The sequence below is a fragment of the Globicephala melas genome, chromosome 19 (assembly GCF_963455315.2).
Source record: "Globicephala melas chromosome 19, mGloMel1.2, whole genome shotgun sequence".
Taxonomy (NCBI): Eukaryota; Metazoa; Chordata; class Mammalia; order Artiodactyla; family Delphinidae; genus Globicephala; species Globicephala melas.
The window spans coordinates 17,051,311-17,073,041 of record NC_083332.1 but is presented as its reverse complement, the minus strand read 5'-3'; the positions used below and the strand labels follow the sequence as shown (position 1 = coordinate 17,073,041).

Here is a 21,731-nt window from a genome sequence, read left to right as displayed (position 1 = left end):
GGCCTAGATTGGAGGGTGGTGGCCTGAACTCCAGAAAAGGCATCCTCCCCTTGGGGGGAGGGATAACATTCCCCAAAGACCAGAAGGTTCACCTCTGACAGGTCACTATGCCCTGGCACCAGACTGTGCGGCTGAGTTGTCTCCTGGCCAAAAATTAATAGTATTGTTTCCCGGTCAGAAGCTAAGATAATTTACACAATAATCCGGAAAATTTTAGAGAATTTAGACTAGCCGGGAGGAATAGAACGTGATGTGTCATGGACCTCCAACAGAATGTCAACAGCTCTCTGAATGAAATCCCTTTTAGACGAAGCAACAGCCTAATACCTACTTCTGCCCTCACGTAATTAAAATAGGGTAATTTTTTAGCCCGTTTCTCTCAGCTATAATCTGTCACTCGAAGAAGCAAGCCCCTTAGCATCCCAGCTGTACCCAGTTTCACACAACGGCTCCTCTCCTCCCCACCAAGGCTCAGCGCAGCCGGAAGTCAGGCAGCTCGCAGACTCCTCAGCCCTGCCTTGCTTGGACTCACATTCCTGAGCGGTGCTTTCTTCTCTCCCTCTGAGCTCCACATCACCCGAATAGTCTTTCCTTCATTCAGCAGCATTTCTTCAGGAAATATGCATCGACTTCTACCCTATGCAAAGTACTAGACTGTCTGCTCGGTCGTTGGCCTGGAACTAAGATTTCCATGTGCTGAAGAAATGAAGAAATGCAGTGTGTAGGGTCCCCAACTTACCTCCCTGAAGTGTCATTCAATCCTGCTGTTCGACCCAGAGTCTAACAGGCTCTCTCTCTTATCAACACACAGGTTACAATGAAATAACAGACAGGTCCACAATCCACGCCTGCAGGGTTACTGCGAGCACATCCTCAACACGCAAGAAACTCTGCGGTCACTGAGTAATTATATTTCCCTTCAGTCTGTGTGTGTGGACCTGGATCCTCACTCTCAGACGCAGTGTGCAGAGCAGACGGGAACAACAGACTCAAGTTGGAAGTGATTTACTTCATTAGCTGGGATTACAAGTTTAACTTACAAACCAGAGGTCAAAATTTCTCATTAACAAGGGGGCCGTGAATCGCTGCAGGCTTTGGTTCAAGAGGAGACCACTCTTACTACTAACTACACTTTTCAGTCTGTCTTTGATGTTCTCCTCCCTCCCTCCTCCCTTTTATTTTTGGCAGAGGAGCTGATTTTAATTGTGGCGCTACAACAAGGCTCTCTCCGTCCAGGGGGGCAGCCTCCTGGCTGCTGCCGCGAGCGAGCCAGGCTGCAAGATTGGGTGCAGCCAATCGCTCAGGGCACATTTTAATGGCTCCCTTTTCCTACAAGGCTTGGATTGTTTTCCACGTGATTCTGGTTAATGTCACCGCAGGAAAGGGCATCGCTTTTCCTTGTGAGCTTCTGCTCCGTCTGCCTCAGAGAGGTGAAATATATTACAACAGAGAAGGAGGCGTCATTCTAACTTTCCAAATGCAAAGGCCAGACCCAGCACATTCTCCAGCACTCGGAAAAGAGAAAGAAGTTTGACAGAGACCGTTACACTAGAAGAAAGTGCTCTTTTTGATAAATCAGCTTTGGTTGTTTACAAAATACTCAGACCGTCTTCACGTGCCTCTTCTCTTCAAAACCACTGCCAAGGGTTAAAAGAAGCAACTCAAATGAGAGACAAACTTTGCAGAGGACACTAGGAATATCAAAATTCAACAGCACAGAATCCTTCTCCAAATAGGAACACTGGGAAAAATATAGCAGAGCTTGAGGTGGGCAGCAGAAATAATAGAACGCTTAACATACACCTCCTATTTCCAAAGACCGAGCGCTACATGCAGGCCACGGTAGCACAATGACCATGTTAACTGAAACAGGGCTCCGAATGGAGTCACTGATGGAAATGATTACAATATCTAATTATTTAGAAGTACAGCCATTTTCGAAAATAACTAAATTGTTATTCTGCGCTAGTCTGGTAAGAAGGTCACATTCAAACCACATAAGCTCTAAATACTCCTCCGTTTCTGTTAATAGGCAGGGATGTTACCATTCAAGTCTGTTCTCCCTGAGAAATGTTTTCTTAGTCACCTCCGTGTGAAGAGCCCGTGGGTACCGCAGAGACAGTGGATGAGTGGCCAGGGCCCAGCGGAGAGGCGGCTGTGCTGCTCCGGATTCAGGGGGCACAGTCAGATGCCTGAACCCCGGTTGGCCCACCTGGCTGCACCCGACTCCATCCACGTCCCCAGCAAGGCAGTCTGCTGTGGAAGCCACGTGCTACGGGGAAGAAAACTCACTGTGTAAAAGAAGCAAGATGAGTGGGGTTCAGCGGGGGTTCTGCGGAGGACCACGGGTCCCCATTCTGTGCCCCTTGGGGGCTCCTCCTCCTTGGAGGGATGACTGCTTTCTTTGCTAATGTTCAGGTCGAGTCCCTTTATGGCTCCAGTTCCCTTTAACAAAATACAGGTTAGAACTCAAGGAATCTCTTTTACCTGGAGGTGAGAGCAGTTCTCAGCCGGGGACAGTCAGCAGCTCAGACCTGGGAAGCAACGGTGGCTCCAGGTCATAGGGGCCCGAGGCAGCCCAGCCATCTGGGCTAGCGGCCACTTCCTGCCACCGGGCAGCACCTCCGGCCAAGCCAGGCGGTCACCTTGACCTGACTGCTGAGGCATCTCACCCACTCTGGTCGGGGGAGTGGGGGAGAGGCCCTCAGCAGCCTTTCAGACTCAACAGGGGGCTATCTTAACAACGAGACATCTTAGAAAGGTCATTATTGCTAGTCTAATTTCAAACAGGCACCACAATGAAGGGCTGTCTTTGTGTGGGATTAATTTCAAAACCTCAGGATTTGATGTCAGTGGGAAAGAACCAGCGTGGGACTCAGACGGCTGCCTTCCCCTGCTTCTGGCCAGCGCCGGCGGCTTGTTTCTTAGGAGATGAAAACTCTGACAAGCCCTTCAGTCAAGCTGAAAGCAGGCAGCGGCCCAGCAACACCCAAGGGCCCCCAGGGCATCCTGTGACCCCTCCGAAAAGTCACATTCACTTTGCTCTTGAGAAAGGAAAAATAAAGCTGGAGGCATTTTATTTTAAACCATGTGAAATAAGGAAATGCGAAGATGCGAAAATGAAGCGGAAAAAAAAAAGTTCGAATTCATTTCCGTCCTTTGCAGTGGCTTAGAAGCCAAACTGGTTCATTTTGAAAGAGTGTAAAAATCTGATCCGTTCACCAGTAGGCAGAGACTACAAAATGCTTAAGGTAAAATATGTAAATATGTAAAATTATCTGTTGAAAACCATCTCCTTTTGTGCTTGAAAGAATTTTTAAAAGCATCTTTATTTCTATTCTGCATTAATATACTGTTGAACAGAAAAGTTACTTTCTGGCAAAAACAACAAAACCAAGGTGCTGAAAATAAAGTGATTTTTTAAATGAAGTTCACAGATAAAGGGAAGGACAAAACAGAGTCTACCTTCCTGTTCCCCTGGATGGCATTTTTAGTAATAATTTAAAGAAGATCATTAATATAACAAATTATAGAATCCAGTTTTTTCAAAAGCAGTGTTTGCCTGAACACTTAAAATCTGCCTGCCTGCCTCCACTGCCATTTCTTTCAGAAGTGGGGTCCTTCTGCCCCTAGATTTCCTCCAGCTCCCCTGACCTGGTCTCCCGACATCCACCTTGATAGAACTGCAGCCCCCTCAGCAGCGACTTTATTTTCTGTTTTTTTAATAAATTATCTTATTATTTTTGGCTGCATTGGGTCTTCGTTGCTGTGTGCGGCTTTCTCTAGTTGCAGCGAGCAGGGGCTATTCTTCTTTGCGGTGCACAGGCTTCTCATTACAGTGGCTTCTCTTGTTGTGGAGCATGGGCTCTAGGAGGGCGGGCTTCAGTAGTTGTGGCTCATGGGCTCTAGAAAGCAGGCTCAGTAGTTGTGGCGCACGGGCTTTAGTTGCTCCGTGGCATGTGGGATCTTCCTGGACCAGGGCTCGAACCCGTGTCCCCTGCATTGGCAGGCGGATTCCTTACCACTGTGCCACCAGGGAAGCCCAGCAGCGTGTTTAGATACACACCACAAATAATTGCCACAAACAGCTTACCTTACTTCTAAATATTCTCAAATTAGTTTTTTAAAAAAAATATATAGAAGAATGGCAGAATGCCTATGATTATATTATCATTCATTTAGTTTGACTTAAATATTGTATTGCAACAAAAATCATTTGTCACATGACTTCCAACTTGCAGAAGAACGTTTTTGGGGTTTTTTTCCCCCTAATCCCATTTCTTTTGGGAAGGGGTCAACCAACTAATGGATTGTCTCATCAAACCAACATCTTCTACACTGTAGCTGTTTCCTGTCTCTTCCTGGGTGAAAACATCCTCTCTCGCTGGGCATCCAGCCCCATCAGCCAGGGATGGGGGGATGTGCCTAGGATTGAGATGGGTGGTGTCTGAGAGCTAATCAGCTGAGCTTTCAAGCCAGGTGTACAGAATGCTCAGATCCTAGAAGGGCAGACAAGATGTACCCTTGAGCCTGTATTTACTGAAGCAGCATTGTTGGGGGAAAGCGAAAGCACTTAAAACTGAAAAATTGTTCTTGGTTTTGCAAACCCTTGACTATTTTCTGAAAAATAGACAACAGACAGTAGAAGACTTTCTGAAGTTTTCAAATCTGCTTTTTCTACTATAAACTCTCATGTTTCTATCACTTGTTTCTATGTTTTAAGTCTCTCATTTCCTCAATGAAGGTCACCAAAAAATAAAAATTAAAAAAAAATCATACACACACTCAAAGATAATTGTCCAGAAAGGTTTCCTAGCTCCTCCCCATGCTGATGAAAGGCAAGTCACAGAACCCATTTCCCAGTTCCCTTCCCCTAGACCAGGGCAGACCTAGCCGTGCCCAAGACACCCAGCAAGAAGGATGTTAGGACCCTGACAGCTGCTGAAGGGGTCAGTAAGATGAGGCTGGAGGCCAGGGTGTAAAGTGGTGATATTTTGTTCATCATAATTTTCTTTTGCATTAATTCTTTTTTTTAAAAATTTATTTATTTTTGGCTGCGTTGGGTCTTCATTACTGTGCGCAGGCTTTCTCTAGTTGCAGCGAGCAGGGGCTACTCTTCGTTGCAGTGCATGGTCTTTTCACTGGGGTGGCTTCTCTTGTTGCCAAGCACGGGCTCTAGGCACACGGGCTTCAGTAGTTGTGGCTCGCAGGCTCTAAGAGCGCAGGCTCAATAGTTGTGGTGCACGGGCTTAGTTGCTCTGTGGCATGTGGGATCCTCCTGGACCAGGGCTCGAACCCGTGTCCCCTGCATTGGCAGGTGGATTCTCAACCACTGGGCCACCAGGCAAGTCCCTGCATTAATTCTTATTAAACATATATTGCAGTAAAATGTTATTTATCTTGACTACTGAGTTTTTTGGCACCTCCTTAAATTTTGCCCCCAGGCAATTGCCTCACTCACCTCTCCCTGGTCCTGGCCTTGCTGTGGGGAATGATGGGTGCCTCCCTAGCTGAATGGGGTCCCACCTCAACCAGCCAACATGGCAGAGGAGCTGACATTTCTCCCAACAAGCCTCCCTTGGACAGCTGGAAGCAATTTCTTTGCTGACCCTTCTGAATCCAGGCTCACTAGAGCTTTTTGAAACAGTGAAACTCCAACTTTACAAAACCCAGGATGGGAAAGACTTACTGAGTTGAAACACAGTTTTCCTGTTCATCACACTAGAATAAACTATTCTAAGTATGTCCCCACATTCATAGTACGTAAACATAGTGCGCTGTTCTGATAAAAGTCTTGAAGAGACAGGAGGAGATGTATCGTTAGCATCGTTATTTTCAACTACCACTATCACATACTGGGGGCCATTATGGAGCTGAGGGCTCGACACATTTTATTTTGCTTAGTTCCCAGAAACCCTGATGGCAAATCTGAGGTTGCACAAAGTTATACACGCTGGCCGTGGGGCTGAGCTGGCATATGAAGTCAGATCGGACTCCAAAGCCCACGTACTGTGGAGCCTGGGAGGTGAGTTTGGTTTTACTCTTCCTTTTGCATTTCTCTGGCCTAGCTCTGTGCAGGGATGCTGAGCCCAGGGCTGAAGGTTGGCCAGGTGGCTGCAACTGAGGCTCCCACACCACCCCCTCGTAAGCCTGAGGACCCCTGAGCATGACCCAGGAGAAGCAGGTTCCCCATCCACACAGCCATGGGCAGAAGCAGGTCTCCAGTCCTGCTGGGAAGCCCTGGACAGCAAAAGTGTGCCCAGGACCAGAGCCCACTTCCTTTGGATGATGGGGGGTCAGTAGCAGGAGCACTGATTTTCAATTCTGGGTCCTTATGCAAAAATAATCAAAACTTCCTATCTGAGCAGCGGAAGAAACAGATCTCCAGCTTAAAAGGAGGATAGGAGGGGTGTGAGGAAGAACCTTAGTTGTCACAGCTGGAAACTTAAGCATCAGGAAACACATCTCTGTGGGTCATGCTCCCAGCCCGGCCAAGGACAAGGCAATGAGCAGCCCAGCTCTTCACCTTCCCTCCCCAGTGATCCCTTCTGTGTGTCCAGGCTCCTTGACTTTCTCACTCTCCTCTTCTCTTTCCTCCCCTCTGCAAGCCCCAGAGGGCTTTTGCTCATAGTACACGCTCTCCCATTCCTTCTTAGCCATTCTCTCAGCTTTTCACGTATTCTGCCAACCACCCCCCTAGATGCACTATCTGTTTCCCCTAGCCAAACTCTTTTAAAAATTAACCTCTAGGGACTTCCCTGGTGGCACAGTGGTTAAGATTCCGCCTGCCAATGCAGGGGACACGGGTTCGAGCCCTGGTCCGGGAAGATCCCACATGCCGCGGAGCAACTAAGCCCGTGCGCCACAACTACTGAGCCTGCGCTCTAGAGCCCGCAAGCCACAACTACTGAAGCCTGCGCGCCCAGAGCCCGTGCTCCACAACAAGAGAAGCCGCCGCAGTGAGAGGCCTGCGCACCACAACGAAGAATAGCCCCCACTCGCCGCAACTAAAGAAAGCCTGCATGCAGCCAAAAATAAATAAATAAATATATTTTAAAAAAATTAAAAATTAACCTCTATTCTACATGAGGTTCATTAACTCTTTTGCCTCCCCCAAACCTATAGCATTGCAGAGAAAGCTGAAGCCGCCCCACCCCCGCTGAACTCCTATCATCCACGGCTACCCTCAGCCTTCTAAAAGGTAGCCGCTGAGTCTGTATATATTCTTTCTGACTTTTATTCTATGCTTTTGCAACATACATGGGACTCCATTAAAACCAAGCAGTATTAGTTGTTATTGTTGAGGGTTTTTTTTTTAACATAAACCATCCATGTATTTGTTCTGCAGACTTTTTTCACTCAATAATACATCTTAGAGATCTATTTGCATACATATAGGCCCAACTCAGTTTTTTTTAATTGCTATATAAAACTCTACGCTGTGAAGATGCCTTCATCTATTTAGACATTTCAATATTGATGGGCATTTAGGTTTCTGCTATTACAAAGCCTGGTGTGATGATTCTCTCTCTGTGCACATGACATGTTTCTTGAGAGTAGGTAAAGCAGAAGGGAAATTGCTGGGTTTCAGGGTGTGTACATTTCTAGTTGTAAAGGAAACCGCTAGGTCCTCCAGAGAAGTTGCAGCAATAGGCAGCATCTGAGAGCAGTATCCTGACATACTCGCTAGTACCTCCTATTATCAGACTGGTAAATTTTTGCCCATTTGATGAGTGACAAATGCTACCTCATTTTTAAAATTTAACTTTTATTTTATATTAGAGTATAGTTGATTTACAATGTTGCATTAGTTTTAGGTATACAGCAAAGTGATTCAGTTATATATATATATCTCCATTCTTTTTCAGATTCTTTTCCCATATAGGTTATTACAGAATATTGAGTAACGTTCCCTGTGCTATACAGTAGGTCCCTGTTGATTATCTATTTTATATAGTGTGTGTATGTTAATCCCAAATTCCTCTCCCCACCTTTCTCCTTTGGTAATCGTAAGTTTGTATTTGAAGTTTGTAGTCTGTTTCTGTTTTGTAAGTAAGTTCATTTGTATCATTTTTTTAGATTCCACATATAAGTGATATCATATGTTATTTGTCTTTCTCTGTCTGACTTCATTTAGTATAATTCCATCCATGTTGCTGCAAATGGCATTATTTCATTTTTTTTGACTAATATTCCATTATATATAAAAATGCTACCTCATTTAACTTGCATTTTCCTTAAGATTTGGCAGGATTGAGCATCTTTTTTTTTTTTTTTTTTTTTTTAGTAATCAATTTCCAAGCCTCTTCTGTGAATTGACTATTCATATTCTTTGCCCACTTAAAAAAAATAAGTTTATCTTTTTACCCTATCACTTGCTTTCCTGCTTGAGCACACAGCAGGTGCTTGGGACACATGGGATCTCAAGCCACCCATCCACTCTGTATGGGGGCACAGCACCTTTGGGCCACACTGTGGCTCTGACATATTCCTTTAAAAGAGATCACATAGCACCTCTTCTTGGAAGCTTTCTCAGTATTCCCATGGCATTTGGGGATCACTGATCCTGAAGCTGGCAGTGACATGTGCTAGCACTGACCAGGAGCCCCTTTTAAAGTCAGGGGAGCCTGTCACACACAGCACCTCGGGCCCCACAGCCAGCTGGGGCTTCCATCTGGAGCTGTCAGCCTCCAGTGGGCTAGTCCCAGGCCTGGCCTCAGCCCAGAGCTTGGGGCTCTATGGGCCCCACCCGCAGGAGCCTTCCACAGCTGAGGGCCTACTGTGTGCAAGCCGTAGGCAAGGTGGCCCGTGACCATCACTTTGTTTAATCCCACTACATTGACAGATGCCACCTCCCAGTTCCACAGCTTGCTCCAAACCTCCCAGTGTGGCCCCGGGAAGACTGGGATTTGAACTTGGATAGGCATCCCTGCTTTGCTGATGGCCCTGCTGCACTCCTGGGTTGGCTGCTCCTGGAAGCTGAAGAGTGCAGGTCAGTAAAACCAGGGCCCAGCCACAGCATCCAGCATCCCCCAACACCCACACCCACTCCACAGCACACGCACCCTGGTCCATCGCCTGAGCTGCTGCAGGCAGAGCGCTGGACAGCCCGAATTCTCATTGAGGGGAACGCCCGCCTTCCCCCTCCCCATGGCCCGTCTTTAGAGGATGCTGAGTAACAGGTACACAAGGGGAGAGTCATCCCTGAGCTCAGAAAGCCTCAGGTGGAGGACCAGATTCAGCCAGAGGTCCACCCACCCTGGGTGTCCCTGCCCCATGAGCCAAAGGGAGAGAGAGGGAAAGAAAGTGGGGCAGGGGTTCCTGAAGGTCAACAGACCAAAGTTTGGTCAACTTCTAATACATCTTCCACTTAATATTAATATTTAATACTGAAAAATCCTAATGGTGACCTGATTGTCTCCTGTCTCCTGTGAATTCCAGCCCTCTCAGAGAGCCTATCTCTCAAGGTGACAAGCTGGTGGTACCTGAATTCATTACTGCCTGATTAATTATGCTGCCTTTGTACAAGGGAAATGGGGACTTCAATCAGCCACAGCCGCCACCCCCGGCCACCACCTCATCAGGCCGGCCGCTGTTTGGGAGCCTGGCCCAGCGCCTGACATGGGGGCGACCGGGAAGCTGTGAGTGGTGGCTGGTTACATGTGGCTGCTGGCGGTCAGAGGGCTTGGGATGTGGGGCCCTTTCTGCAAAAAAGGGCATTTGGGCAGTCGAGGGAAGGAGGGGTGAGTTGGTTCTACCAGCTGCTGAGTGGAGATTTCTGCTCTGTCCCAGGAGGGGCCTGACCAGGAGGCCCTCCTCTGGATTCTCTGAAACTGGCTGTCATCCCTTCAGGAAGGGGCACTAGGTCTCAGAAGGTGCTATTTAGAGCAAATGTATCCCTTGGGATACAAGGTCACTTTAGTGAAGGCAAAGGTTTACTTGCCAACTACCCAGAGCCGTGTTCGGGCACAGCCCTGGTGGGCATCAAAGCACAGTCTCACCATCTGGGGTGGGGCTCAGGGCAGCTCCAGGTACCTATGCAGGGTGAGAACGTCACCTACTGACTTCACTGGTTTGTTAACCTGCCAGGGCGCTCCCGCTGCGGCCCTTCTGCATTTGTCGAGGTCTACCAAGTTGTGCAATGCAGTCATATTTGAAGAGTTGCAGAGTGATATACTTTTCCAAAGAAGAAAAGACTACATATCTTTGCAAACGTCAGTTCCCCACCCCTATCCTGAGCCTGCCCTGTGTGGAGCAACAGAAGAGGTACACACCAGCCTAGTGCCCTGTGAACCTTGGCCTCAGCAGGTCTGGTTTAAAATAGTACCCTGTCATGGATGTGCTGTGTGACCATGGCCAAGGTACCTAACCTCTCTGAGTCTCGGTTTTCAGACAGCACTATGCGCCCCACAGGGTGGTTGTGAGAGCTAAGTAAGAGAGTACACGTGAAGTCCCGGTTTTGCCCCAGAATACCTCCTGACATGGGCCAGCTGAATCCAGCTGTTTTGGTGCCACTTTGTCAAAGCTGAGCAGTCAGAAGGGGAAATGCTGGTTTTCGTTACTAAGCTGTGTGCGAATCCATCTTCTCACTGCGAAGCTTCAGGGACTGGGAGAGCATGCATTACGGGGCAATTCTACAAAACCTTGCTTCTAGGCCACAACAGAGCAATCCACACCCCCCAGCTTTGCTGAACTGCCCCACCCTAGCTGCCCTCCCTGGAGGCGTCACTGGCCTCCTCACAAGCCACCTGGCAGGTGTGGTCACAGAGGAACCCCTACAGGGCGGGGAGGGAGGAAGCAGGTCTCAGGAAGACCCAGGACAGTTGCTCACGTCCTAGGGAGAAGGGTGTGTGCACAGAGGTGTAGCCAGCAAAGCCATGAAGCGTCGGCAGTGGTTCAGGGGCACCAGGCAATGGGGACAGGGGTGTCACCAATCAGAAGCTAGGATTAGAGTTTAGTCAAGGGAAAAGTCTAGGTCCAGGTTGGTCAGAAGCTGCCACACGTCAAACAGCAGAAGTCCTCAGCCTGTCAGGAGCACTGAGGCTTAGACTCCCCCACTCGGACTCATGGTGCAGGCCCAGCACCTGAGGCAGGGCTGGGCTGGGTGTCTGAGCCTCCACTTGGAACCCTAGAGCACACAGGGTGAGGTCCTACCAGAAACTAGGTGGCTGGGTCCCCAAAAGAAAGATCTAGTAGCTGGGTTCTCCTGAGGACCAGAGGGAGTGGGGCTGGGGCAGGGAGACTGAGTCCATCCAAGGGAAAATGGGGCAACAGCCTCTATAGCATCTTCGTTTTCAGTAGATAAACTTACAAGGTTCAAACTTTGGAGGTTTAAAAACAAGCTAATTGGGAAACCTGTGAAAGATATAAAGGTTGCTTAATGATTTGACCTTCAGATGGGAACAGCAGCCACCTTCCTTAGGTTGCCAGGTGCCTAGACACATGCTCAACACCACCTGAGACATCTGTTACCCGCCTCCTCCAAACTCACTTGGAGAAACTGCATGTAGCGTGCTTGGGGTCATTTTTCTCAGTAAGGGAGACTGGCCCCTCCTGAGCCCTGGCTGTGAAGCTGCCAAAGGGCTTCTGAAAAGACAAAGGGGAAAGAACAGACAGCAGGGCAGGGGCTCTTACTTTCTACCCCTTTGGAATCATAATATGCCCATTACACTGGTAAGAGATGAAGAGATTTGCCCAAAGGCACAAAACCAATGGCTATGGACTTTCAGTGTCCCCCAAAATTTACATGTTGAAGCTCTAACCTCTAATGTGATGGTTTTTGGAGATGGAGCCTTTGGGAGGTAATCAGGTTAGATGAGACCATGAGGGTGGGGCCCTCATGATGGGATTAGTGGTCTTATTAAGATACCAGAGAGCTCACTCTTTCTGCCATGTGGAGACACGGTGAGAAGGCAGTCTACTGCAAACCAGGAAGAGAGCTTTCACCAGAGCCTGACCATACTGGCATCTTGATCTCGGACTTCCATCCTCCAGAACTTTGAGAAAATAAATTTCTGTTGTTTAAGTCATCCAGTCTATGGTATGTTATTAAGGCAGCCTGAGCAGACTAAGACACCTGTGAATAGTCTTTTCTTTGCTTTTCTCCTGTCTGCTTCTGAAGCTACACTATTGGCCCAAAGGACTAGGTGAACACCTTGCACCAGAGCCATCTATGCAAATGCCAGTTCTTAATGAGTACAGAACCTTCTGGAAACTGTCACGAAAATGCTAGGACCCTGATGACGAGAGGATCACCCACAAAGACAAAGGCCTTCACCCACCTTCAAATGCTCTATCTTATTACCTGTCAGTAGATGACAGGCTGATGCAAAGTCCCAAAGATAGGGAGGCCAAGGGGTGAGCAGTGAGTGGAGGAGGCACCAGCATCCAACCCCACGTGGGACATCTGGGCATTTCAACCTGAGAGCATAGCAGACACAGAGGCTGAAATGTGTTCCCCCAGCCTCCTCACGTTGCTTCACAAACGCCACCCCCAAGCCCAGGGGCTCCGCGAGTGAAGAAGGTCTCTAGGACACCTATTACTCAGCTGCCTGGTACAGGAAGAACACTGGACCAGGAGTCAAAAGACTTGGTGTCTATAGATCAGCTCCTCAATTTGTAAGCTGGGGCCTTAGAGCAAGTTACTTAACCTCTCTGTGCCTGAATTTCCAATCTGTAAAGGGTATCCACACCTCCCAAATTAGGTTATTATGGGGATCAGTGAGAGAACAAACAATGGTGGCTCTATAAGGGCTGGTTTCCTTTCCTGTTTTTCCTGCCTCTGTATTTGGCCGTTTGCTGTTAATTTATAGATATTTCACAAAATTCACTGACTGGGGAGAAAAATCTTCCCCACTTTAAAAAAAAAAAAAAAGATGACATAGTTTTTTGGAAAGAATATGGGTCTTAGGTCAGAAAAAAACAACATGTTAATGAGCCTGGGACATAGTAGGTGCTCAATGAATATTTGAGGAAGGGAGAAAGGAACTCCGCAGGAAGAATGAGTCCCTTTCTCATCAGGTTCCCGTGCCTTTGCTACAGTGCACATTCAGATATTTGGGGGTCCTATCCACACATGCCTATCTCTCTCTGGAGTTTTGAGCTCCACTAGGACAGGCACTGCCCAACACTGAACCTGACCTTCGGCAAAGCTCAGCAAACTTGGGGTGAATGGAAAGAAAGCTTCGAATGCCTACACACTACATACACACAGACTGCCAGACTCAACAGAATGGTTTTCAGGCTGGCAGGAGGCTCCTGGCACCTGACTCTTTGAATACGGATGGCATGTGGGTATGTCAGAGTGTGATCCTGCTTTAAGAAAATGACTAGTTTCAAAGACGTGAGAACAATCAATTTGATCCAATAAAATTCAGAAAAATACATTTTCCATTAACTGTTATCGATAGTGGCAAATTTGTGTGGTCACATTAGAAATATTGATATTTCTGCCTTCCAACAACCTCTTTAGTCATTGTTTGCATGGAGTATTTTTTCCCATCTTTGCACTTTATACCTTTCTTATCCTCATGCCTAAGGTGTGTCTCAATATGTAGTTGGTTTTCCGTTATTTATCCTGTCTGTCAATTTTTGTAGTTTGATGGCAATGTTTAGTTCATCTACATTTGATTTAATTACTAACATATTTAGTTTTGTTTTGCTTTGTTTTGTTTTTGGCCACGACGCATGGCATGCGGGATCTTAGTTCCCCGACCAGGGATTGAACCTGGGCCCATGGCAGTGAAAGCACCGAGTCCTAACCACTGGACTGCCAGGGAATTCCCTCATAGTTACGTTTAAATCTACAATGTTTCTATTTCTTTTTCTATTTGCCTCACCTTCTTTGTTTTCTTTTGAAGTAATTATTTTCACATCATTTATCCCTCTAGTATTAGCTTGATATATATATATATATATATATATATATATATATATATATACACACACCCTAGAGATTGTGTTATGGACAGAATTGTGTTCCCCTACCAAACTTATATGTTGAAGCTCCAACCCCCAGTTGACTGTATTTGAAGACAGGACCTTTACAGAAGTAATTAAGGTTAAGTGAGGTCATAAGGGTCTGACCTGATAGGATTGCTGTTCTTATAAGAAGAAACACCAGAGAGTTCTCTCTCTTTCTGACATCTGACAACAAAGGGAGAAGAGGGCCATCTAAAGAGAGCCCTCAGGGCTTCCCTGGTGGCGCACTGGTTGAGAGTCCACCTGCCGATGCAGGGGACGCGGGTTCGTGCCCCATCCGGGAAGATCCCACATGCCGTGGAGTGGCTGGGCCCATGAGCCATGGCCACTGAGCCTGCACGTCCGGAGCCTGTGCTCCGCAACGGGAGAGACCACAACAGTGAGAGGCCCACATACTGCAAAGAAAAAAAAAAAAAAACATAAAGAGAGCCCTCACTAGAACCTGACCATGCTGGCACCCTAATCTCTGACTTCCAATCTCCGGAACTGTGAGAAAATAAATTTCTGTTGTTTAAGCCATCCAGTCTATCTTATTTTGTTATGGTAGCCCAAGCACACTGAGACAGTATAAAATGCATCTTAACTTATTAAAATAAGAAAAAAAGATTCGTAATTTTACTAGTTCTTTAACAGTGTTAAGAACCTTAACACATCTTAACTCTATTCACTCCCCTCCCACTTCTTGTTCTATTGCTGTCATGCATCTTTATTCTTATATACATATATTGTTAAAATGTTTTTCTATATGTATTTAAAACCCCACAAGATATTATTTTGGTCAGATTTACCCACTTATTTTCTCTTTCTGCTGCTTTCTACATTCATTCCTTTTGGCATTTCTAAAGTTCCACTTATGACAATTTTCCCTCTGCCTAAAAGAATCTCCTTTAGTACTTCTTTTAGTAGATATCTGCTAGTAACAAATGCTCTCGTTTTTTGTCTATTTTAAGAATAACCTCATTTAACCTTCATTATTGATAAGTATTTTTATTGGTTAAAAAATTCCAGGGACTTCCCTGGTAGTCCAGTGGCTAAGACTCCATGCTCCCAATGCAGGGGGTCCAGGTTTGATCCCTGGTCAGGGAACTAGATCTCACATGCCACAACTAAGAGTTTGTAGGCCACAACTAAAGACCCTGCATGCTGCAACTAAATACTCCCCATGCCACAACTAAGGATCCAACAAGCCACAACGAAGATCCCATCTAAAAAATTCTAGATTAGCTTTTCAGTGCTGTAAAGATGTTATTTCATTGTCTTCTGGCTTTCATGGTTTCTGTTAAAGTTAGCACTAAGTCTTATGATAGTTCCAGTGAAGGTAATCTGTCATTTTACTTGGCTACTTTTAAGATTATCTCTTATTCTTTGATTTTTGGTAGTTTTACTCTGATGTGTCTAAGTGTGATGTTCTTTATATTTATACTGCTTAGGGCTCTAAAAGGATTCTTGAATCTGTGGATTTATGTCTTTCAACAACTTTGGAAAATTCCTGGCCATTATCTATTCAAATATTGCTTCTGTTCAATTCTCTCTCTCCCTGTCCTCTTCTGGGACTTCAACTACAATTATGTTAAAACCTTTTCACTATGTCCAAAATACGACATACTCTTTCTGTATTTTCCATTCTTTTGTCTCTTGATGCATCACTTTGGATATTTTTTTTCTATCTTCCAATTCACTAATCCTCTCTTCATCTGTGTCTAATCTTCTTTGAACTCACCTGTTACTTTTTTTTTTTTCACCTGTTACTTTTAATTACACTTTTTCAGTTATAAAATTTCTATTGATTCTTTTTTTATATACTTCTATTACCTGTTGGAATTTTCCATTTTGTCTTTAATCCCCTTGAATGTATTGATCAGAGGTTATTCTATCTATATTTGTCTATATCTGATAACTCTAATAACTGGATTTCTGTGAGTCAGTTTATATTAACTATTTCTTCTCTTGGTTTAGGGTGACTTGGTCTTGTCTCCTGGTATGCCTAGTAAATTTTGATCAACAGCTACAGGTTGTACATGAAAAATTATAGAATCAATGTGGTATTGTGGATGATGCTATGTTTCTCCAGAGATTTTCTTTTGCTTTGTAATGCAGTTAGTATAGAGGCAGACCATCTTAATCTGGTTTGAGTCAAAGCTGTACCTTTGTGAGAGTTGGTCCTTTTTTGATTTGCCCTTACTACTGGTATAACCTTTCAAAGGTCCTAACCAAAAGCCTAGGATATTACCAGGGCCTCTCTGAGATTGCCAAAGCTTTGCTCAGCTTCTTAGCACTGAAATCACTGCCTTGAAGAGGCAGTGAAGAGGTAAATGCCTTGAAGGGAATAATAGTGCTGTTATGTACTAAATATTTGTGCCCCCCCATTCATATATTGAAGCCCTAGCCCCCAACGTGGTGATATAAGGAAATGAAACCTTGGGAAGGTAATTAGGTTCAGATGGCGTGATGAGGGTGTAGCCTCTATGACTGGATTAGTGCGCTTTTTTTTTTTTTTGGCTGCATCGGGTCTTTGTAGTGGCATGCAGGGTCTTCGTTGTGGCAAGCAGGATCTTTTTGTTGCAGGCTCTTTGTTGCAGCGCACATGGGCTTCTCTCTAGTTGTGGTGTGCAGGTTTTCTCTCTCTAGTTGAGGCAAGTGGGCTCAGTAGTTGTGGTGTGTGGGCTTAGCTGCCCCGCGGAATGGGGGATCTTAGTTCCCCAACCAGGGATTGAACCCGCATCCCCTGCATTGGAAGGCGGATTCTTTACTACTGGATCACCAGGGAAGTCCCTGGATTAGTGCTCTTATAAGATGAGGAAGAGACACCAGAACTTCCTCTCTCTGCCATGTGAGGACACAGAGAGAAGGTGGCAATCTGCCAGCCAGCCCTCACAAAGAACCGAATCTGCTGACACCTTGACCTTGGACTTTTAGCCTCTATAACTGTTAGAAATAAATGTCTGTTGTTTAAGCCACCCAGTCTATGGTATATTTTATAGCAGCCCAAGCTAAGACAAATGTCAAATGTCAGGCTCACCTTTCTATGTTTCCATTCTCTCCAGGATCTTGCCCTCTCAGGTTCTTACTGTCAGATTTTTTTAATTATCCAGCTGTTCTGCTTGTTTGAGGTGGGAGGTTTGGTTTGATCCAGGCTGGTGTTCAGAGCCAGAAGCAGAGGTCTCAACTATTCCTATAGCATAATTGCTCAGTTATAATGATGGTTAGCACAAAAATTCAGGTTTAGGGTATTAGCTTTGGTGTAATAAATTCCATCTGAGTGGATTAAAAAAAAAGTACACATTGGTTCAACTGATTGGAAAAAGTAGAAAATTATAGTTTTCTATTAAGGTAAATTATTCTAATTAAATGAGTATAAGAAGCTTTTGAGCAATCACTGGAAACATACAATATATCACAGCTAATTTCCCAATATTTTTCCCACAGTGAAGTATACCTCTGGTTTATAGTAGTAAGAGTTAGAGGAGCTGCTAGCATTCCCAGCCCTCCACCAGGCTCTGGATCACACGGCTAGATGCAGCCAGGTCCCTAAAAAGACAACATGTTAGACTCAGCACGATAGCCCAGGCAAACTCATTCAACAAACATATAGCAACCAAATTTAAACAGTCTTATCTTACTTCTCCAGAAGTTTCAGAAATTGTCCTTTTAAAGTACAAACATCCACAAAAACTGAGAAGATGAAAACAGAAAAATAATTTTCCATAACAGAGTAGAGACGTGATACTGCCAACTACTTGCCAAATGACAATTGCTGTTTTAAGCTTTGCCCCAACAGATGGTTCATGTCACATGGGTGAAAAGGCCATCAAAGCACAAAGTTCGACCTGTTTTGGCAGAGTATCAGGACGAACAATTAACCCAAAGGCCAGGATGCATGCTGAATATTGAACTGCATGTCCTACAGGAAGAGAGGGAAGATAAAAGCAGTTGGGAAGGCTGAGGGTATCGACTACAGGCACCCATGTTTTGATGAGCAAATGGCTCATCAAAATGGCTGGGCCTTGGTATAGCTTGGTATAGCTACAGTTACTAAGTGAAATGCCTTGGGAACTAGATGGATGGAAATAAATCTATGAGCCCAAGAGACCAATCCCTAAGAAGGTTACAGACTGGTTAACATGATAATGCTTTGGCCTCCAAACACAACTGGGAGACTCAAGACCAACAGCTCAATTTGGATTGCTTCAGCTAACAAAATAAAGAATGATGACAGGAAGTCCATGGTGGTCTCTCAACTCCCTGGAGGGACACACAGAGAAGAAAAAGTTGATTACGGGCAGGTTATAACCACAGAATCTATTAGAATTAAATGGGTCCTCCACGTAGACCTAGTCTAACCACCTTATCTTATAGAAGATGAACTGACACCACCCAGGGAGCTCCTTTTCATCTGTCAGAACCCATATCAAACATCAATTCTTCTGCAAAGCCTTCCATGCTTCCATTTGGTGGCTTCCTTCTTTGTTATTTTCTAATCTGAAGTGTCAGCTCCATAATTTCAAAATCTCAAGCAGACAGAAGGTCCTCCATAGTGTTTCTTGAACGGACAAGTGAGAAATGACATGTGTAATTTCACAGAGCAAGACATGGGCCAGTCGTCCTGAGCTCCAACCCAGACAATTTAGTCAGGCTTCAAGGCAGGTTCCCAAGTTTGAAAACGCCCTGCAAAAAGTAAAAGATAAAAAAAATTTAAACATTAAAAAAAAATAATAAAATGAACCACCATGTACTCATTACTAATATTCAACCTTGTTTCCATCTATACCTTCTCCTACTTTCCTTACTACTACATAAAACTATTTAGATCTTTTTTTAAAAAAAAAATTTATTTATTTTTGGCTGCATTGGGTCTTTGTTGCTGCATGCGGACTTTCTCTAGTTGCAGTGCGCGGGCTTCTCATTGCGGTGGCTTCTCTTGCGGAACATGGGCTCTAGCCACACGGGCTCAGTAGTTGTGGCTCATGGGCTCTAGGGCGCAGGCTCAGTAGTTGAGGCACACAGGCTTGGGTGCTCTGCTGCATGTGGGATCTTCCCGGACCAGTGATCGAACCTGTGTCCCCTGCATTGGCAGGCGGATTCTTAACCACTGTGCCACCAGGAGAGTCCTACATAAAACTATTTAGAAATAAAATCTAGATATCATATCATCTGTAAATATTTTAGCACATATTTCCAAAATACATCGAAAATGTTAAAATATTTTTAAATACTTAAAAATGTAACCATATTATCATTCTGAAATAATGTAATAATACTTTTAAAATATCAAATACCACACTGGTGTTCAAATTTACAAGTGTCCTGTGAATGTCACTTTTTTCGTTTTACCATTTATTTGATTTAGAATCTAAATGCAATATTTTCCTTGCAAGTAATTATTAAAGAATTGAGTCACTTGTAGTTTCCCAAGATGTGGATAGTTTTGATTATGTTCCCGTAGTGTTGTTGATCCAGATGAGGCTTGATCAGATGCAGCTTTGATTTGTGTGGGGGCAGGGCTGTAAGGAGCGTCAAGATGACTTCAGAGTTTGTGCTGAGTTTTTCCATTAGCACATCCTGTGGGTTCTCTCTTTTCAAGACTTAGTAGCCATAGCTGATCATGCCTAGATCCATTAATTAATTAGGAATACAAAATGGTGATGTTCTTTCTTTCTTCATTTATTAACTGGAAATACTTTTACAAGGGGAAATTTCCCCTCATCTACCATCTGGCCACCCAAGCCCAATTTTAAAACAATTTAACCAAGACCATGCTTTCTCTCAAGTTAGAATCCTCTGCAGGAGGATGAACAGCTTTAAGCAAACCTTCATTTATTCTTTATTTTCTAGTCAAGAGTTAACTGAAAGACGGTGGGCCTGACGGCTGCAGAAAAGACCATCTCACTTGGTTCTGAGGACCTGCCTGCCCTGAGATTTTCTTTAGAAGCATTGCTCCCGGGTTTGTTCTAAAGGTCTACCCTTTCTCTTTGAAAATGTTTTCTCCTGTAATTAAGGGAGTTTCTAATTTAGAGAACCGATAAAAATTCATCAAACTTATATTTTAAAAAAGTCATAATCCTGAAGCTGCAAAGATCTGGCTCCAGGGAAATCCTGAATTGAGGAAAGATGCTAATCAGGACAGAATTTAAGACAACAGTTTATAATCTTTCATCCCCAGAACCGAGACTATCCCAAGGAAATGCCAAGTAAAAAAGTAAAATCGGCGATTGATTTTGCATTTTGAGAAACTGGCCAAGCTTTTTGATCAAATGCTGATTGCAAGCCTGATTCAAGGTTAAGCAGATAAAAGAGTCCTTCAGGGTACCCCCGCTTTCGGTGCCAGCATGCTATGATTTGGAAAAACCAGATTCTGGCAATCAGAGACCTCACTTGTTCCACCGCCGCAGAGGAAATGAAGGATGCTTCGCCTCCAGTTCCTGGCTCCTGTTGACATGCCCTCGGGTTCCTGCTGGCGCCAGGCTGGGAGGGAGAGTGGTCCCTGTCGTACTGTCTGCAGAGGTTAAACGGAATCTCTACTCCTCGACTGAGGAAAGAAAGGCATCTTCCTCATTAATTTCGTGAGGCTGGGGGCCGTCGCGGTGATCCAGCTCGGTCCACCCCCCGGGGAAGCTGTCGGGGCAGCGGGCGCCCAGGCCTTCGTAGCCCCTCTTGTCTACTCCAGACCCCCAGGACTCGGCCTGGGAAAAATCCCGGTCTCTGTCGGGTCTCTCCCCATAGGCTTTCCCTTGGCTTCCTCGTGGTTTGCTAATTTTTGGTGCGGCCTTGGGACAGTCTGTGCCTCCGTTTTCCCAGCTGTAAAGTAATAAGGTTAGTCTGGACCCTTGATTCCCAGAATCACCCAGGAAGCTTTTCCAAAACCGTCTGTCAGGGTGGCCCTGGGGACTCACCGGAATGGAAAGAGGGGCCCCGGGGCTCGCGGCCCGGGCTGGAACCCAGGACCCGGGCTCTCCCGCCTCTCCAAGCGCTCCACCCACCGGCCTGCTCTCGCCCTCGGCCCGGGCGGGTTCCGGGAGGCTGGGGAGGGCGGACCCGGCTGGGCAGCCCCACCGGAAAGACTCGTTTTAGCCGGAGCAGGCGGAGGCCGGGCGGAAACAGACTTGTCGCCCCCACCTCGGGCCCTCCGGGTCCCCTGCCCCCAGCGCAGCCCCGCCGGACAAACGCCGGCCCGCAGCTGGGCAGCCCTGGGGTCACCCCTCCCACGCCAGTCGCGCCCCCCCAGGCCACACCTGGGCTCCGCCTCGGGTCCCGGGGCTCTGACTCCGCGTAGCTTCAATGGGGGAGGGGAGACCGACCAAGAAGGGGGTGGGCGCGACCCGAGAGGGGCCCCGTTGCCAAGAAACCGACCCCGCCTCGGGCTCTGGCCGCGAGCAGCCGCGGCGCAGCTGCTTCTTCCCCCTCCCCCCACGTCATCCCGAGCAGCCCTGTAAGCCGCAGTGCTCAGGCGACCCAGGCGGAGACCGGAACCTCGGACGGCGGCTCTGCGGGTGAAAGCCCTCGGGCACGCCAGCCGACGACCCCAGGCCCGCCCGCCCCGCGTGGGCCGCGAGCGCCGCGCCTCTGGGCCCCGGGTGGGGCCGTCCAGCCGGCCCAATCACTCCACCTCCGTGGGCCGCAGCTTCCAAGTGGGGCGCTCGGGCTGAGCTGTGTGGCGGCGAGAGTCGGGCCCATAACGAAGGCCCGGCTGAGTACGGGCGGGTCTGGGGTTAGTGGCTCAGGTCAAATGGTCGGCTGGCGCGCGGCGGGCCCCC

General features: G+C 46.4%; 1 long non-coding RNA gene across 2 annotated transcripts; it reads right to left on the bottom strand.

Moving 5' to 3' along the window:
- Nucleotides 1-2,020: 2,020 nt before the first annotated feature.
- Nucleotides 2,021-21,370, bottom strand: LOC115862510 (uncharacterized). Of its 2 annotated transcripts, none has more exons than XR_004043136.3 (4): nt 21,210-21,370; nt 17,417-18,645; nt 17,000-17,152; nt 2,021-2,272 (listed from the first exon to the last, which is right to left on the bottom strand). It is a non-coding gene; the product is annotated as an uncharacterized lncRNA (long non-coding RNA). The 2 variants fall into 2 exon arrangements; XR_004043141.2 differs by lacking the exon at nt 21,210-21,370 and adding an exon at nt 20,871-20,957.
- Nucleotides 21,371-21,731: the final 361 nt, after the last annotated feature.